This window comes from Trachypithecus francoisi, unplaced genomic scaffold (assembly GCF_009764315.1).
Source record: "Trachypithecus francoisi isolate TF-2019V2 unplaced genomic scaffold, Tfra_2.0 Lachesis_group15, whole genome shotgun sequence".
NCBI classification, from domain to species: domain Eukaryota; kingdom Metazoa; phylum Chordata; class Mammalia; order Primates; family Cercopithecidae; genus Trachypithecus; species Trachypithecus francoisi.
In genome coordinates, this window is record NW_022681460.1 from 50,821,709 (window position 1) to 50,839,835 (window position 18,127).

The 18,127-nt window shown below is 41.9% G+C and overlaps 1 long non-coding RNA gene and 1 pseudogene across 1 annotated transcript; one reads left to right on the plus strand and one right to left on the minus strand.

The window, feature by feature from the left end:
- The first annotated feature begins 243 nt into the window (after positions 1-243).
- LOC117098023 lies at positions 244-5,098 on the plus strand. Its single transcript, XR_004443143.1, has 3 exons — positions 244-254; positions 1,534-1,536; positions 4,889-5,098. It is a non-coding gene; the product is annotated as an uncharacterized LOC117098023 (long non-coding RNA).
- A 3,042-nt stretch (positions 5,099-8,140) lies between these two features.
- Positions 8,141-8,226, minus strand: LOC117098196 (annotated as a pseudogene).
- Between the last annotated feature and the right edge of the window lie 9,901 nt (positions 8,227-18,127).

Here is an 18,127-nt window from a genome sequence, read left to right on the forward strand (position 1 = left end):
AACACACAGAGAAACACTCTCAAATCCTAGCTGGACAATCTTCTCCCCTAGGCCTGTCATGAAGACAGCTGCTCCCCAAAGTCCCTCTCATCTTGCCCCCACACTCTTGCCCCCTCCATCTCTGCTCCCACCTTTTACTGAACTTTTTCATCCTAATTTGGATACTTTTCTGATGTTTTTCTCCATCCACAACCCAAGCAGCCCAACAGCTCAGCTTTGTATGTGTATTAGAAGAAAATGATGAACCAGGCTCAGTGGCTCAAGCTTGTAATCCCAGCACTTTGAGGGGCCACGGCAGGCAGATGTCTTGAGGCCAGGAGTTCAAGACCAGCCTGGCCACCATGAAACGCCATCTCTACTAAAAATATAAAAATTAGTCGAGCGTGGTGGCACACACCTGTAATCCCAGCTACTCAGGAGGCTGAGGCAGGAGAATCGCTTGAACCCGGGAGGCAGAGGGAGGGAGCTGGCATTGCACCACTGCACTCTAGCCTGGGCAACTGAGGAAGACTCTGTCTCAGGAAAAAAAAAGAAACATAAATACTTAACTTGTTTTCCAGCTGCCTCTGCCATGGACACAGTTTTTCAGCTGCCTCTCCCCTGAAGCTGTGTATGTGCTGGGGCATGGCCTGAGGAGAGAAAGATCTTGAAGCCTTTGTCTCCCTCCCACTCTCCTTTAGATCCTGGGAAGTGCGTGCTAACACCAGAGAGCTGCCTGCTCTCAGGAGCTGGAGGCCCTTGGGTAGGCTGTAGGCCCCACTCTGTGGCCTACTGCCTTCCTTCTCTTCTCCTAATAACCACTGCTCAACAAGTTTGAGTCCCCAGGCAGGTACGGGGCTCATAAATTGTTCAGCAAAGGGTAGCTGTTAAGATGACTAATAGTGTGCCATGAGCTGTGGGGGCATTCAAGGGAAATATGACCCAACTGTGCCTTGGAGAAATTTAAAATCTATCAGTGTGGGTGGGTAGCGTTCCTTATATTCTGGTACTGACAGAACCTCAAATATGGACAGAACAAAGGTCCAGTCCTCTGCCTTTCAGCAGTAAAATGTCTTTAATTTACATATAAAGCCTTTGAGTCTTGGGCAAGTTAAGTCATTTTCTCAAGATCACACATTTGGCTGGGACAAGAACCACATCCTCTCCTAGACTTCTGGTTCTCCATAAGACAACATTCACGTGTTTTCTGTTCTTCAAAAAGTAGCAGTTGTCTTCTAAACTTGTCTGGTACAAAGTTGTGAAAATTGATCACTCTATTGTTTTGACTACCCTTACGATATTTGGGTCATTTCAGACTGAGGCTGCCTAAAATCCCAGAGCTGTGTCTCCAAGCCAGTGATAAACCAGATGGCAGAGGATGAATATTATTAGACTCCATTTATCCAGAAGAGGATAGTTATACCATTAAGAAGGAGGAGAAAAAATTAGTAAACAATGTAACAGCAACATGGCAACAGAGGAAACATTTTGAATGTATTAACAGCGTTTTCTTTTTTTAAAAAAAAATGTCACTGTGAAAAGGGGAAGAAGCAGGAAGTGGCCTTAAAAAATGTGAATACAAACACATGTTGATTAAGAGATATCGGTAGTTCCATGAAATAAATATAAAAGAAAAGCCAGATCAGGTTAACACTCTGCCACTTCAAGGAATTAGTGAAGATGAACATAACCTATCCTTCCTTTTGGTCTTTCTGGATCTCAGGCAGGCACTCTGTCTCCCATTCTCTCTCTCTCTCTCATACACACACGCGTGCACACAGATGAGTGGGATAAATACTGTCAATGCAGCACAAACCACCACCTTAAATCTCATAATCATTCTATTTCAAGGTTGCTCAAGTCTGACAGCTCTAACTACAACTCCAGAACTTCAGAAGTTTTATTTGAAGAGCTGTTCAAGTGCTATGTACTACAAAGGCTTCTGGGCTTTTCTCTTCCTTGCCTATAAACTCAGTTGAAAACTTCTTTTCTTCTTCCCCTAACTCCCTTAGAGGGCAATCTGTGATACCATTAGTAGTCCTAAGATGGTGAACACCAGACTGCTGTTCAATTGACCAGTAACTTAAATCCATTTAAGTTTAATGGTATAAACTAAACTGCTGGACTCCTGGGTGCTAGGAAACACTATAGAAATATGCCATATGGTTACTTAGAAAGATTCATGTTTGTGTTGGTCATACTTTCCCTGTCTCCCCTCATGGCATCCTTCTTCCCATACTCTTTTCAGATCTATCTTTTTGTTTTCTTTTGATTAATAGACTTATGTTTTGAGCAGTTTTAAGTTTTTCAGAAAAACTGAGTGGAAATTATGGGTTCCCATGCAACCCTCCCACAACCCCTTCCAGTTCCCTTAGTGCATTAGTGTGGGACATTTGTAATCATTCATAAGGCAATACTGAAACATTATTATTAACTAAAGTCCATAGGTCACATTAGGGCTCACTCTTTGTTGTTATACATTGTATGAATTTACACATACATACAATGGTGAATGGCACATATTCACCATTACAGTACTGATGTGGTTTGGATCTGTGTCCCCACCCAAATCTCATGTTGAATTATAATCCCTAATGCTGGAGGTGGAGCCTGGTGGGAGATGATTGGATCACAGGGGCCATTTCTAATGGTTTAGCACCATCCCCCTAATGCTGTTCTCATAATAGAGTTATCATGAGATCTGGTTGTTTAAAAGTGTATAGGCCCTCCATTCTCTTCCTCCTGTTCTGCTGTTGTAAGATGTGCCTGCTTCCGCTTTGCTTTCTGCCAAGATTGAAAGTTATCTGAGGCCTCTCCAGAAGCTGCTGTGCTTCCTGTACAGCCTGCAGAATTATGAGCAATTAAACTTCTCTTTGTAAATTACCCAGTCTCATGTATTTCTTTATAGCAGCGTGAGAAATACCTGAGATTGGGTAATTTATAAAGGAAAGAGGTTTAATTGGCCCACAATTCTGCAGGCTTTACAGGAAACATAGCAGTTTATAAAGGAAAGAGGTTTAATTGGCCCACAATTCTGCAGGCTTTACAAGAAACATAGCAGTTTCTGCTTCTGGGGAGGCCTCAGGAAACTTACAATCATAGTGGAAGGTAAGCAGAGAGCAGCACTTCACATGGCCAGAGAATGAGTAAGGGCAGGGTAGGGGGTGCTACACACTTTTAAACAACCAGATCTCATGAGCACTCACTCACTATGATGAGAGCAGCGCTAAGGGGGAAATCTGCCCCCATGATCCAATCACCTCCCACCAGGCCCCACCTCCAACACTGGGGATTACAATTGAGCATGAGATGTGGTTGGGGACACAGATCCAAACCATATCATCCCACCTCAAGCCCCTCCCAAATCTCATGTTCCTCTTACACTGCAAAATACAATTATGCCTTTCTAACAGTCCCTCAAAGTTTTAACTCATTCCAGCATTAACTCCAAAGTCCACCATCCAAAATCTCATCTGAGACAAGGTTAGTCCTGTCTGCCCATGAGCCTGTAAAATCAAAAACAAATTAGTTATTTCTAAGATACAATGGGGGTACAGGCACTGGGTAAATACTCCTGTTCCAAAAGGGAGAACTCAGACAAAAGAAAGGGACTACAGGCCCTATGCAAGTCCAAAATCCAGCAGGGCAGTCATTAAATCTTAGAGCTCCAAAATAATCTCCTTTGACTCCATGTCTCACATCTAAGGCACACTGGTATGAGGGAGGGGCTCCCAAGGCTTTGGGCAGCTCCACTCCTGGGTCTTGCAGGGTTCAGCCCCCACAGCTGCTCTCATGAGCTGGTGTTGAGTGTTTGTAATTTTTCCAGGTGTAGGGTGCAAACTGCTGGTCAATCTACCATTCTGGAGTCTGAAGGACGATGGCCCTCTTCTCACAGCTCCACTAGGCAGTGTCCTACTGGGAACTCTGTGCAGGGGCTCCAACCCCACATATCCCCTCTGCACTGCCCTAGTAGATGTCCTCTTTGAGGGCTCTGCCCCTGTAGCAGGTTTCTCCCTGGACATCCAGGCTTTTCCATACATCTTCTGAAATCTAGGCAGAGGCTCCCAAACCTCAAGTCTTGTATTCTGTGCACACACAGGCTTAACAACAGGTGGAAGCCATCAAGGCTTATGGCTTGCACCGTATGAATCAGTGGACTGAGATGTACCTTTGGGCTTTGAGCCCATCTGGAGCTAGAGCAGTTGGGATGCAGGGCTTCATGTCCTTGAGCCACATCTGGAGCTACAGCAATTGGGATACAGGGCTTCTTGTCCTGGGGCTGCACAGTGCAGCAAGGCCCTGGGCCTGGCTAGCCCATGAAACCATTATTTTCTTCTAGGCCTCTGGGCCTGTGATGGGAGAGACTGCAGTAAAGATCTCTGAAATACTTTTGAGGCATTTCCCTCATTGTCTTGGCTATCAGCATTTGCCTTCCTTTTAGTTAAGCAAATTTCTAAGTTATCTATTCTAGTTATTTCTAAGATACAATTCAAGCCGCCTGCTTGAATTCCTCCCCTGAAGGTGGGTTTTTTCTTTTATACCATATGGCTAGGCTGCAAATTTTCCAAACTTTTACAATCTGCTTCCATTTTAAATATAAGTTTCAGTTTCAGGTCATTTATTGCTCACACATATAAGCATGGGTTGTTACAGGCAGCCAGGCTGATTCTTGAACACTTTGCTGCTTAGAAATTTCTTCCACCAGGTACCCTAAATCATCATTCTCAAGTTCCAAGTTCCACAGATCCCTAGGACAGGGTCACAATGCCTCCAAGTCCTTTGCTAAGATATAACACATGTGACCTTTGCTCCAGTTCCCAATAAGTTCCTCATTTCCACCTGAGTCCTCCTCAGTCTGGACTTCATTGTCCATATCACTATTGGCACTTTGGTCACAACTATTCAACAGGTTCCAAATTTTCCCACGTATTCCTGTCTTCTTCTGAGCCTCCACACTCTTCCAACCTCTACCCATTATCCAATTCCAAAGTCACTTCCATATTTTCAGGTACCTTTATAGCAATGCTCCACTCCTCAGTTCCAACTTTCTGTATTAGTCCATTCTCACATTGCTATAAAGAAATACCTGAGACTGGGTAATTTATAAAGGAAAGAAGTTTAATTGGTCAGCAGCTCTCCATGCTATACAGGAAGCATTGTGGATTCTGCTTCTGAGGAGGACTTAGGAAACTTACAATCATGGTAGAAGGTAAAGAGAGAGCAGCACTTCACATGGCCAGAGAAGGAGCAAGAGAGAGAGAGGCAGGAGGTGCTACACCAGATGGTTTTGAACAACCAGCACTCACTCATTACGATGAGAGCAGCACTGGGGGGGAAATCCGCCCCCGTGATCCAATCACCCCCCACCAGGCCCCACCTCCAGCATAGGGGATTACAATTGAACATGAGATTTGGGTGGAGACACAGATCCAGATCATATCACTGCCCTAAAAATCCCATGTTCAAACTATTAATCCTTCCCTTCTTCCCTTCCCTCAAACTCCTAGAAACCACTGTTCTTTTTATTATCTCCATATTTCCACAATGTTATATATTAATCATTAAAATGATATAGTATGTAGCTGTAGCCTTTCAGATTGGCTTATTTTACCTAGCAATACGTATTTAAGGTTTATCCATGTCTTCTCATGGTTTGCTAGCTCATTGCATTTTAGTGCTAATATTCTACTGTATAGATGTACTACAGTTTGTTTACCCATTGACCTATTAAAAAACACCTTGGTTGCTTCCAAGTTTTGGCAATAAAGAATAAAGCATGTGCTGGTTTTGGTGGGGGCATGTTTTTAATTCATTTGGGAGTACCAAAGAGTACAATTGCTGGATCTTATGATAAGAGAATGTTTACTTTTTAAGAAACTGCCAAACTCTCTTCCAAAGTGGCTGTACCGTTTTGCATTCCTGCCAGTAATGAATGAGAGTTTCTGTTGCTCCACACTCTTGTCAGCTTTTGGTGTTGTTACTGTTTTGTATTTTACACCTTCTAGTAGGGTATAGCAGTATCCCATTTGTTTATTTGCCATTGGTATACAGGCACACCTCAGAGATATTGTGGGTTCAGTACCAACTGCCACAATAAAGTGAACATCTCCATAAAGCAAGTTGCATGAATTTTTTGGTCTCTCAGCACATATAAAAGTTATGTTTACACTGTATTATAAGTGTCTATTAAGTATGCAATAGAACTATGTATTTTTTAAAGTACATACCTTAATTTAAAAACATTGCTAAAAATGGTAACAATCATCTGAGACTTCAGTGAGTCATAATTTTGTTGCTGGTATAGGCTTTTACCTCAATGTTGGTAGTTGCTGACTGATCAGGGTGGTGGTTGCTAGAAGGTGGAGTGGCCCTGATATTTTAAAAAAGGAGAGAAAACTGAAGTTTGCCACATCGATTGACACTTCCTTTCACAAAAGATTTCTCTGTAGCATGCAAAGATGTCTGTTAGCATTTTACCCACAATAGAACTTCTTTCATCCTCTCCAACTGTGCTGCTGCTTTACTACCTACAATCATGTAATATTCTAAATTCTTTGTTATCATTTCAACAATGGTCACATCATCTTTACCAGGAGTAGATTCCATCTCAGAACAAAACAAAACAAACAAACACTTTCTTTGTTCATCCATAAGAAGCAATTCCTCATTCCTTCAAATTTGTTGATGAGATTGCAGCAATTCAGTCACATCTTCAGTCTCTACTTCTAATTCTAGTTCTCTGCCATTTCCACCACCATCTGCAGTGACTTCCTCCACTGATGTCTTGAACCCCACAAAGTCATCCTTGAGGACTGGAATCACCTTCTTCCAAACTCCCATTAATGTGGATATTTTTACCTCCTCCCATGAATCATGAATTTTCTTAATGGTATCTAGAACGATGAATCCTTTCCAGAAGGTTTTCAGTTTTTCTTTGCCCAGATCCACCAGAGGAATCACTGTCTGTAGCAGTGATAGCCTTACAAAATGTATTTCTTAAATAAACTTGAAAATCAAAATCACTCACTGATCCATAGGTTATGGAATGGATGTTGTATTAGCAGGTATAAAACAACATTAATCTCCTTGTATAGGTCTTGGGTGACTATGTACAAATTGTCAATGAGCAGAAATATTTCAAAAGAACTTTTCTTTTTTTTTTTTTTCTGAGTAGTAGGTCTTGATACTGGGCTTAAACATTCAGGAAACCATGCTGTAAACAGACGCATGATCATCCAGGATTTGTTATTTCATATATAGAGTATAAGCAGAGTCGATTTTGCAAGATTCTTTTTATTTTATTTTATTTTATTTTTTAATTGAGACAAGGTCTCGCTCTGTGACCCGGGCTGGAGTGCAGTGGCATGATCATAGCTCACTGCAACCTCGATCTCCCAGGCTCAGATGATACTCCTGCCTCAGCCTCCCAAGTAGCTGGGACTACAAGCATGTGCCACCATGCGCAACTAAAGATTTAGCATAATTCTTGAGGGCCCTAGGGTTTTCAGAATGGTCAATGAGCATTGGCTTCAACTTAGAGTGACCAGCCACATTAAAGTGATTAGCCCCTAACAAGAGAGTTAGCCTGTCCTTTAAAGCTTTGAAGCCAGGCATTGATTTCTCTCTAGCTATGAGAGTCATAGATGGCATCCTCTTCTAACAGAAGACTGTTCATCTACATTGAAAATCTGTTTAATGTAGCCACCTTCATCAATTATCTTAGCTAGGTTTTCTGTATAACTTAGTGTAGCTTCTCCATCAGCACTTGCTGCTTCACCTTGCACTTTGCAAAGACTATCAAACTGAGACACAAAGACATAAAGTGCGCACATGCTGTTGGAAAATTGAGGCCAATAGACTTGCTCAATGCAGGGTTGCCACAAACCTTCACTTTGGGGAAAAAAAAAATGCAGTATCTGTGAAGCCCAATAAAGTGAAGTGCAATAAAATAAAGTAAGCCTGTATTTTCCTTGGTGAGGTGTCTTTTTAGGTCTTTTGCCCATTTTGGATACCAGTACTTTATCAGATCTGTGTTATGCAAATATTTTATCCCATTCCGTGGCCTATTTATTAAATAAAATTATAGGACACTATTGTTTTATTTTCCTTTCTTCTTTATTCGTTTTTTTCTTTTCTTTTTTCTTTTTCTTTTTTTTTCCTTTTTCATGTCAAAAAGGTTTAGAGGGAGGCACATTGCACACACAATCATGAACACCCAATCATCACACTTATGAACTACGAAAGGAGAAGTCTACTGTTTTGGACTAAGCTCCTGTGCTAGGCCCCAACAGACCAGACTAAAAATCAAAATGGAGTCACTCATGCAGTGTTTCCAAGTTACTAAACTAAGTTGTTATCTAACCTTCAAGAAATCAGGAGAGATAACAGTCATTTTCCAAAACAGGCCAGTTTCAATCTTTAATTGGCATGATAATGATGATAAGTTCCCTCTGCTTTAATCTTTACACAGAAAGGGTAGCCAAAAGTAACTTGATGCTAACTCATCCATTATCTTTCTATTATTGTTTTGTTTCCTTGTCTCTGCCTTACAAGGAAAATAACTTTGCAATGACCAATCTGCTTTCTTCAGCCTTTTCTGTCTATAAAGCCAACCCCCACTGTCCAGCCCATTGGAACACTTACTCTGTTTTGTAGGATGAAGTATTTCCCGATTCTAGAATCACAATGTAAACCAAAAAGTATCTGAGACAAGTCACAATTAATTTAGGAGTTTATTTTGCCAAGGTTAAGGACGTGCCTGTGATACACCTCACGAGGTCCTGATGACATGTGGCCACAGTGGTTGGCTTGCAGCTTGATTTTATACATTTTTAAGGAGACATAAGACATCCATCAATACATGTAAGATGTACATTGGTTCAGTCCAGAAAGGTGTGACAACCGGAAGTGGGGGATCCCAGGTCATACGCAGATTCAAAGATTTTCTGACTGGCAGTTCATTCAGTTACTACTTAAAGATCTGAAATTTAAGCAGGGCGCGGTAGCTCACACCTGTAATCCCAGCACTTTGGGATGCCAAGGTGGGCGGATCACCTGAGGTCAGGAGTTCGAGACCAGCCTGGCCAACACGGTGACACCCCTTCTACTAAAAATACAAAAATTAGCCGTGTGTGTTGGTGGGTGCCTGTAATCCCAGCTACTCCAGAGTCTGAGGCAGGAGAATTGCTTGAACCCAGGAGGTGGAGGTTGCAGTGAGCCAAGATCACATCATTGCACTCCAGCCAGGCGACAAGAACGAAACTCAGTCTCAAAAAAAAAAAAAAAAAAAAATCTGGAATTTGTTTTAAAAAGGCATATCTGGGTTATGATAAGGGGTTGTGGAAACCAAGATTTTATGCAGTTGAAGCCTCCAAGTAGCAGGCTTCAGAGAGAATAGATTGTAAATGTTTCTTATCAGACTTAAAGTGCCTGTTCTGTCAGTCTTAGGGTCTGTGTTGATGTTAATTGTAATGAGGCATATCCAACTCCCCCTTCCCATCATGGCCTGAACTAGTTTTACAGCTTAACTTTGGAATAAGTTTTACAGGTTAACTTTGGCTGAGAGGAGGGGTCCATTCAAATGGTTGGGGGGCTTAGAATTTTATTTTTGGTTTACAGCCATAAAGCCAGCTCAGCTCATTAAACTACATTTGTTGTAATTTTCTGTTTTGATAGATACAAGATCTATTTATTCTTCTAAATTAAATGGCTTCTCTATCCTTTTTCCTCCCTGTTTTCTTGGAAAGGTCTTCTCTATTTCTGAAAACTGGAGAAAAGGAAGCCTCTGTATCGAAACTCTCAAGTGTCCTAGGAAGGAAATCAAGCAAACCAGAGTCCTGAAACAACCTGACAATTCCAGTTCTAAAGAGAATCGATTACTCACAGCTCTGGCACTGGGCCCAGAAATAGAAGTGCTCCAGCCTCTGCAAAGCCTAGAATGAAACACATAGGGGCAAAGGGGAAGACTTCCCTGAAAATGACTGATGAAAAATCAGATTAATCAGAGAAAACGCATTCAAATGTATTTATCATGGTTTTATGGGACAAAGGAGGCTTCAGAATGAAAACCCAAAGATATAGGGGAAACTGTTCGTTTTTATGCTTAGGTTCAACAAAGTATGGACAGCTGCGTAGAAATATGATTGAGCAAAAAGGATATGAGCTAATGGTAATAGACTCAGTAGGGAAACCCAGCAAAACATTTTCTTTCAGATTCTTCTTGGCCTCTGTGCAGGATTCCTGCCTTCTGGGTATGGGCAGGACCCTCTCTGGAATAGAGTTCTTATAACCTACAGTCAAACAAGGTAGATCAGATCATTTCTTTATTTCTTTTCTTTCTTTTTTTTTTTTTTTTGAGACAGGATCTTGCTGTGTTGCCCAGGCTGGAGTGCAAAGGCACAAGCACATGGCTCACTGCAACCTCCAATGCCTGGGCTCAAACAATCATCCTGCCTCAGTCTCCTGTCTCAGTCTCCTGCTAATATTTTATTTTTATTTTATTTTATTTAAGAGCAGAATGTCACTATGTTACCCAGGTTGGACTCGAACTCCTGACTTTGAGCGATCCTCCCGCCTTGGCCTCCCAAAGTGCTGGGATTACAGGCATGAGCCCCTGCACCTGGCTGAAATAATTTCTTTACGGCCAGTTTTTATACAAAAGGGCAGGGGAGCGGATATTAGAGTAATATGTTTTGGTCTTATGCTGGTTTTGGGGGAAAAGCAGTTCTGGTTTCTATGACCCCCCTTGGGGAAGAGGAATTCTACTTTCCATGGCTGGCCTTAGAGGAAAATGAGGGGCCAGAAACAGGAGGTCAGGAAAAGGTCAGAGAAAAACTTTTGCTTCTGAGGCCTTCGTTTTAAGATATCATTTTCTGAGTCCTAACAAGCATCATATAAGAATATGGAAACTGTAAGCAGATTTTAAACTCTCAGAGAGAAAGAGCTGCAAGCGCAAGGGTGGGTATAGTACTACTTAGTTGCCCATTTTCTTCATTCACAGGGCCTAAGAAACCTGTAGCTGAGAAGCTGCTGGACCAGCTGGTCCTCATCAGCCCATAAATACTGCATGCAAAAAGGATTAATAAATCAAATCTAAGCGAATTAAGAAGGGATATGACTAGATCTTACAATTTAGTTCATTATTTTCCAAATTGGCTCATCTCTGGATTGTATTAAAGAAATTGGTGGGCGGGGCGCGGTGGCTCAAGCCTGTAATCCCAGCACTTTGGGAGGCCGAGACGGGCGGATCACGAGGTCAGGAGATCGAGACCATCCTGGCTAACACGGTGAAACCCCGTCTCTACTAAAAATACAAAAACTAGCCGGGCGAGGTGGCGGGCGCCTGTAGTCCCAGCTACTCAGGAGGCTGAGGCAGGAGAATGGCGTAAACCCGGGAGGCGGAGCTTGAAGTGAGCTGAGATCCGGTCACTGCACTCCAGTCCGGGCGACAGAGCGAGACTCCGCCTCAAAAAAAAAAAAAGAAAAGAAAAAAGAAATTGGTGGTGTTATCTGACACATCCCAGACTACCAGAAGAGGGAACGTTGCAGCATTAACGACAATCACGTGTGCACATACGCAGGGAAGACTCAGAAAGACCAAGAAAGTACTTGAGGTAATGGAGACCCAAGACATGGTGATTCTAAAAGAGAAGCCTGCAGTCTTGTTCTAAACTGTACAGTCTCACTTTGTCGTGGTTACCCTGTGGAAACAGGACAGACTCCTTGGTAGGTTTTACTCATTTGTTGGCTTTTCCCTGTTGCCAAATATAGGTCTCAGGAAGTGCGTTTTGTTGCTGGCTTACTCTCAGTGCCTTTTTGAACCAGTCTCTATTAGGCACAGTAAAATAGAAGGAAATAGCCCCTATTACATTGTAATGAGTGGCCCCTATAAAATTAGCAATAATCAGCTGGTGGGGCAAAGCCATGAGGTTCATCTAGAGGGCAAATTGCTGCCTGCTATCCCCTACCCACATCATTCAAAATAAAATAAAACCATAAATAAATCTAGAAGAGTTCAAAAAATTCTGATATTTCTTATAACAACTACATCAACACTTTTGTATTTGTATGTAAAACAATGTATCTCTCTTTCTCTCTCTTCTTTCTCTCTCCTCTTTCTCTTTCTTTCTCTCTCTTTCTGTCTCTCTTTCTCTCTTTGTCTCTCTCTCTCTTTCTCTCTCTTTGTCTCTCCCTCTTTCTCTCTCTCTCTCTCTCTCTCTCTGCCTCAGTTGCTGGCGACCTCAACATGGGCTTGTAGCTAACTTCAAGGATCCCGGCTGGAAGGTCCCAGCTACATCCTGGGGTCCATTCCATAATTACCTAGAACGACCCAGTGCAGTCAGGTTATTAAAGAATGCTGAAGAAGACCCCTTATTGACAGACGTCAATAATTCTTAACTGTTTTTATCATCTGCCCCCACAATTTCTATCATAAGCTAAATAAATGTACTTTGGTGGCATGATATTTAGTATTATGCTAAAGGGGGAAGGGTATCTGAAACTCCTGTGGAGTTTTCTTTCCCTGTTACTAGATACTTCTTCCAGGTAACTGATGAATGAATCTGTTAAAACAGAACATTTGTTTCTATGAACAATAAATACTACTGAATTGTCACATGTTCTGACTTCTTTGCCATTTAACCAATAAAATGTGAAATTGCTTAAAGATAAATTTTTAGAAACTTTCAGGATTGGAAAACACTAATTTTCTTTTCTTCTTTTTCTTTTTTCTTTTTTTTTTTTTTTTGAGACAGCGTCTTACTCTGTCTCCCAGGCTGGAGTACAGTGGCACAATCTTAGCTCACTGCAACCTCTGCTTTCCAGGTTCAAGTGATTCTCCTGCCTCAGCCTACTGAATAGCTGGGATTACAGGCACCCACCACCATGCCCAGCTAATTTTTGTGTTTTTAATAGAGACAGGGTTTCACCATGTTGGTCAGGCTGGTCTCAAACTCCTGACCTCAGGTGATACGCCTGCCTCGGCCTCCCAAAGTGCTGGAATTACAGGCGGGAATACTAATTTTCTACCGGGCCTCAAGATTGTAATTTTTTTTTTTTTCTATGAAAATTTAACCTTTAAATTGCTTTTCAGGCTAATCTGACTTTGCTTTGTTTTCTCTTTCCTTCTGTTATCCTGTTTACAATTCTCCCAGCATGTAATGACAATTTTCTGTCATGGGAGTCATGAGCCACCTAGCACGTCAGGCCTCTCAGCCACCCAGCAAAGTGGGGCTCTCTCTTACTGCTGAGAACACAAATGTAAAACGCAGCTCCTGTTTGCACAGGAGGGAGTTACTCAAAGAAACGGGATAGAGTCGGTTCAGAAATGATCCTCTAGCATGACAGGCAGGTTTGTTCAAGTACCGCTCTGAGACTTCTGCCTAAGGCGTCTGTTTCAGGCAATCAGCACAATTTATCTGATTAGATTTAGAATGCAAGGTAACTTCTACCATCACAAATGGTCAATTCCAGATCTCTCACCTCGAGGAAAACCCCTTCAGGTTGCTGTCCATAAGGTTATAGAATATTTTTATGAGCGTCCCATTAACATTGTTGAAAAAGGGAGTGATTCTACCCAAAGCTGCGGGTGCCATAATCAGGCTAAGCCTACGATGACAAATCTCATTCTCATTTTCACCAATTTGCTCACTAAAATTCTGATTGCTGGCACAAAGTAATTACGTAGTGGAGGAGCTATTTATTACGGCTGACATTCTAATCAAGCAGCAACAGGGGGCTAATCGACCAGTGTTATTGGGTAAAGAATTACAAGTGGAAACAAAATTATAAATAAATGTCACACGACACTCACAGAACTTGAATATGCTAAAATTGATGACTAGGACCTGGTGATGCAATTAATTTTGATATAATGCCCAATACAGAGTGGCACTTATATTTCTAAATGCTGCATCTCCATGTGCTATGCCCGAAACAGAAAAATAGAAGGACTCAGAGCCCGAGGCACTAGACCCTTGTGCCTAACACATATCTCTTAGTCAATATCTCCCAAATCTTCTGGAATGCACCTGAAGGACACAAAAATGTAAACCACACTTAGAGGATAAAAGTGTTCTTTTTCATGCTGAGGAAGTGAAGAGTTGCTAAACAAATGCAAATTTCACCCTAAATGCCTGGACTAGCTGGCAAAGGTGATCATTTGGGCATTCATTCAAAGAAAATGTTTAGTGCTTCTAGAGGAAAGGTAACGTTTCAAAATAACCACCGCCCCCACCACAACGAAACCATCAAAATACAGTTTGTGTATAAAATGTTGACTCTTTTAATATGGATTTATGTTTTCACAAGTATTCAGTAGCTGTTCAAGTATAGCTCTAAAATTACTCCAACGGCCTTTTTTGCTGTCCCTTTTAAACCCCATCAAAGCAACTGAAACTCTGTATTTAATTTTTAAAAAGCATTCTAAAATGTCCAGGTTCTTAAACCCCAAAGGAAAACACAGCAAAGCTAAGTCCTTCACAAGCAGTAACAGAAATGATCTCATTATGCACCATTGTCCAAACACAGCCGCTCTTCAAATAGACCAGGCAGGGAAAGATCAAATGGAGGTGCTGGTTTCTATTTTATCTCTACCTAAAGGTTTTTCTCTTAAGCTGAAACTGAAGCTTATGCTTTTTACAGAGCTCAGTTGTTTTAAAAGGGAAAAAAAACACCTCAAAGAAATTACTTTAGAAGCTAAAAATTATGGTTTAAATAATGTTAACGCCATTGATAATAATTTGAAATACAAAATCAGCAATACAAAAAGACCCTTTAAATGTCCATACTAATTTCCCCCTCATCTTGGTTTCTTGGCTCCACAAGAACTCTGTTCACAGCAGTTGTTTTAGGAGAAAACAAACCTCTGTGCCACTTAACCCATTAGGAGGTAGTTAGTAATTTGTGTGCTTGATTCCATTCAATGAATACTTTGTAAGTCTATTAAGTGTTTGGGACAGATCAGTGGAAAAAAACAAAAGAATCACTGCCCTTATGGAGCTGGAATTCCAATGGGAGAAGGCAAATAGTAAACATTACAAAAAGTAAACTATATAGTATGTTTGAATTGTTGGAGCTCAGAAAACAATACCCCAAAGCAAAACCGCCATTGCAAAACTCTAACTGAGACAGTGAAAGAGATCTGACCTAACTCACTCCATCTTGTGTGCTCCAACCTGTCCTTATTCATTCCTGGCCATAGGCCAAACTAACTTTGGGGGGAAATTAGTTTATACTTTTTTTTTTTAATTTTTTTTTTTGAGACAGAGTCTCACTCTGTCACCCAGGCTGGAGTACAGTGGTGCCATCTCGGCTCACTGTAACCTCTGCCTCCAGGGTTCAAGCAATTCTCCTGCCTCAGCCTCCCGAGCAGCTGGGATTACAGGCGTGCACCACCACGCTTGGCTAACTTTTGTATTTTTGGTAGAGATGGGATTTCACTATGTTGGCCAGGCTTGTGGCAAACTCCTGACCTCAAGTGATGCCCTGCCTTGGCCTCCCAAAGTGCTGGGATTACAGGCATGAGTCACCGTGCCCAGCCGGAAATTAGTTTATACTTTAAAACAAAGATGATAACCCTTTCCCAAAACAAACTCCCTTCTTGCCTGGGGACTGACTTGCCATGGTAGGACTAACAAATTAGCCAAAAGATTAGAAATTATGGTTTAGGAGTCAGGCAGCAGGAGGTTCTGACCCTCCCCAAATTGCTCCTGGGAATAACGTCACTATCGTAAAGCCAAACATCAGTGCTTAAAATATTTTGCAGACCCTGCACATGATGGATCAGCTGGCACCACCCAGATCAATAAACTGGCTCACCTGGTCTTATGGACCCAACCCAGGAACTGACTCAGCACAAGAGGACAGTTTCCACTCCCTACGATTTCATCTCTGACTCAACTTATCAGCACTCCCGACTCACTGGCCCCCTACCCACCAAATTATCCTTGAAAACTCTGATCCCCGAATGCTCAGGGAGACTGATTTGAATAATAGCAAAACTCCAGTCTCCTGCACAGTCAGCTCTGTGTGAATTACTCTTTCTCTATCGCAGTTCCTGTGTCTTAATAAATCAGCTCTGTCTAGGCAGTGGGCAAGGTGAACCCATTGGACAGTTAACAAAAGCATGGTGCTTTGGAGAGCTGAATACTTGGAACCAAAGAAGATTGGAAGGCCTCAGAAGCAAGGTTTCTCTGGTCTTCTCCTGTCCTCCTGTCCTCTGCCTGTCTTTATCCTCCCAAAGCAAGTCATAGAAACCAGACGATTTCTCTTCCCCAAGGAGGGGTCATAGAAACTAGAACCTTTCTCCCCAAAAGCAAGTCATAAAACCTGGAAAGGTCACTCTCTCCCTTCTCCCTTAATGCCCTCACTCCAGAGGGGTCCTGTTCCATATCTAGGGGGAAGGAATGCTACACAGAGAGGTCAGGAAGAACCTGAACAGACAGACCTTGCTGCCCTGCCCTCTGTTTATAACCATTAGATCACACTCTTGTCCAATCACATTTCTCCCTGGGTCTTTGCGTTTTCATTTCTGAAGATTCCCATGTCATGTAAAACATATACACACACACACACACACACACACACACATATATATATATATACTTTTTTTTTTTTTTGAGATGGAGTTTCACTCTTGTTGCCCAGGCTGGAGTGCAATGGCACAATCTCAGCTCACCACAAACTCCGCCTCCCGGGTTCAAGCGATTCTCATGCCTCATCCTCCCGAGTAGCTAGGATTACAGGCATGTGCCACCACACCCAGCTAACTTTGTAATTTTGTATTTGAGATGGGGTTTCTCCATCTTGGCCAGGCTGGTCTCGAACTCCTGACCTCAGATGATCCGCCTGCCTCAGCCTCCCAAAGTGCTGGGATTATAGGCGTGAGCCACTGCACCTGGCCTAAACATGTTATATTTGTTAACCTGTCTTTTGTTACTTATAGTGTCAGCTGTGACCCTTACAATAGGTTGGGAAAGACATCACCCATTTCCACCTCTCCAAATGTGTTAGAGTGAACAAGTATTAAATAGAGTAGGCAGCACTGGAGGAGCTGAGGGGGTTGGCAGATTGGACATCTCACCCAAGAGCTTTCCAGACAGAGAGAGCTAGAGTGGATGCCAGGAGATAGGAGCATAGCTGGAATCATTGAGGAATGGCAAAAACCCATTGTGGCTGCAGCAGGCTGAGCAGGGCAGTGGTAGAGAGAAGCTCAGAAAGGTTAAGAAGGAGCCTTCAAGGATCCTGATTTTTCCTTCCTAAAGGCATATTGCCAAGATGGCTGTATCTTGAAAGGTGACACATCCCACTGAAGAGCCTTGGGTCCAGAATGCTTACCCCATGTCTTCAAATCACAGAAGATAATACACTGTTTACACTGTTTCATTTTTCTAACTTGTAGAAGTCACCCTGCAAATCTCCATTTATTGCCACTTACCATCCTTAACATTTAACTTGGAAATGCTTCCCAGCAATAGTTCTTTCTTTTTACTTGCAAAAAAAGATCTTCGTTGGGAACTTCCTGCCTTCAGATGAATGTTTTAAACTTTACCTTTCTGTTGGCTACAAAGTTGTTGGCTCTTAAAAATGGCATTTGCTTTTAGTTCAGACATAAAACTTTCTTCTCCAGCCTTTCATCACAGTTGTGAACCTTACCAACTAAGACATTGAAGGAGATCAGAACGTGCCATCCCAAAATACACCACTTTGTCTTTTTTTATTAGTATTTTATTTTTTATTACTATTTTTTATTTTATTTTTATTTTATTATTTTATTTTTTATTATTTTGAGCTGAAGGCAATTGAAAAACAAGTACTCTTTGCCCTTCCTCTTTCTGCCTAAAACCAGAGCATATGTTTCCCATGAGAAAAGTACGTTCCCAACACTGGGAAGATAACATTCTTATCACCAGAGATGAAAAGTTGAGTCTGCACAAGTTGAGTCTCACTTTGTGCCAAGGTGAGTCTGCACAAACACAGCTCATCTTCCATTAGTTTCCCCCAGACATTTCCGAGTCACATCCCACAATTTACTGCCCCAGAAGCTCAAACCTCTTTCTTTTCTAGTGACTTCCACACAACTTATCACTCTTTGCTAAAATAGTATATAAACTCATCACCGTTTGCTAAAATCGTGTATAAACTTACCACC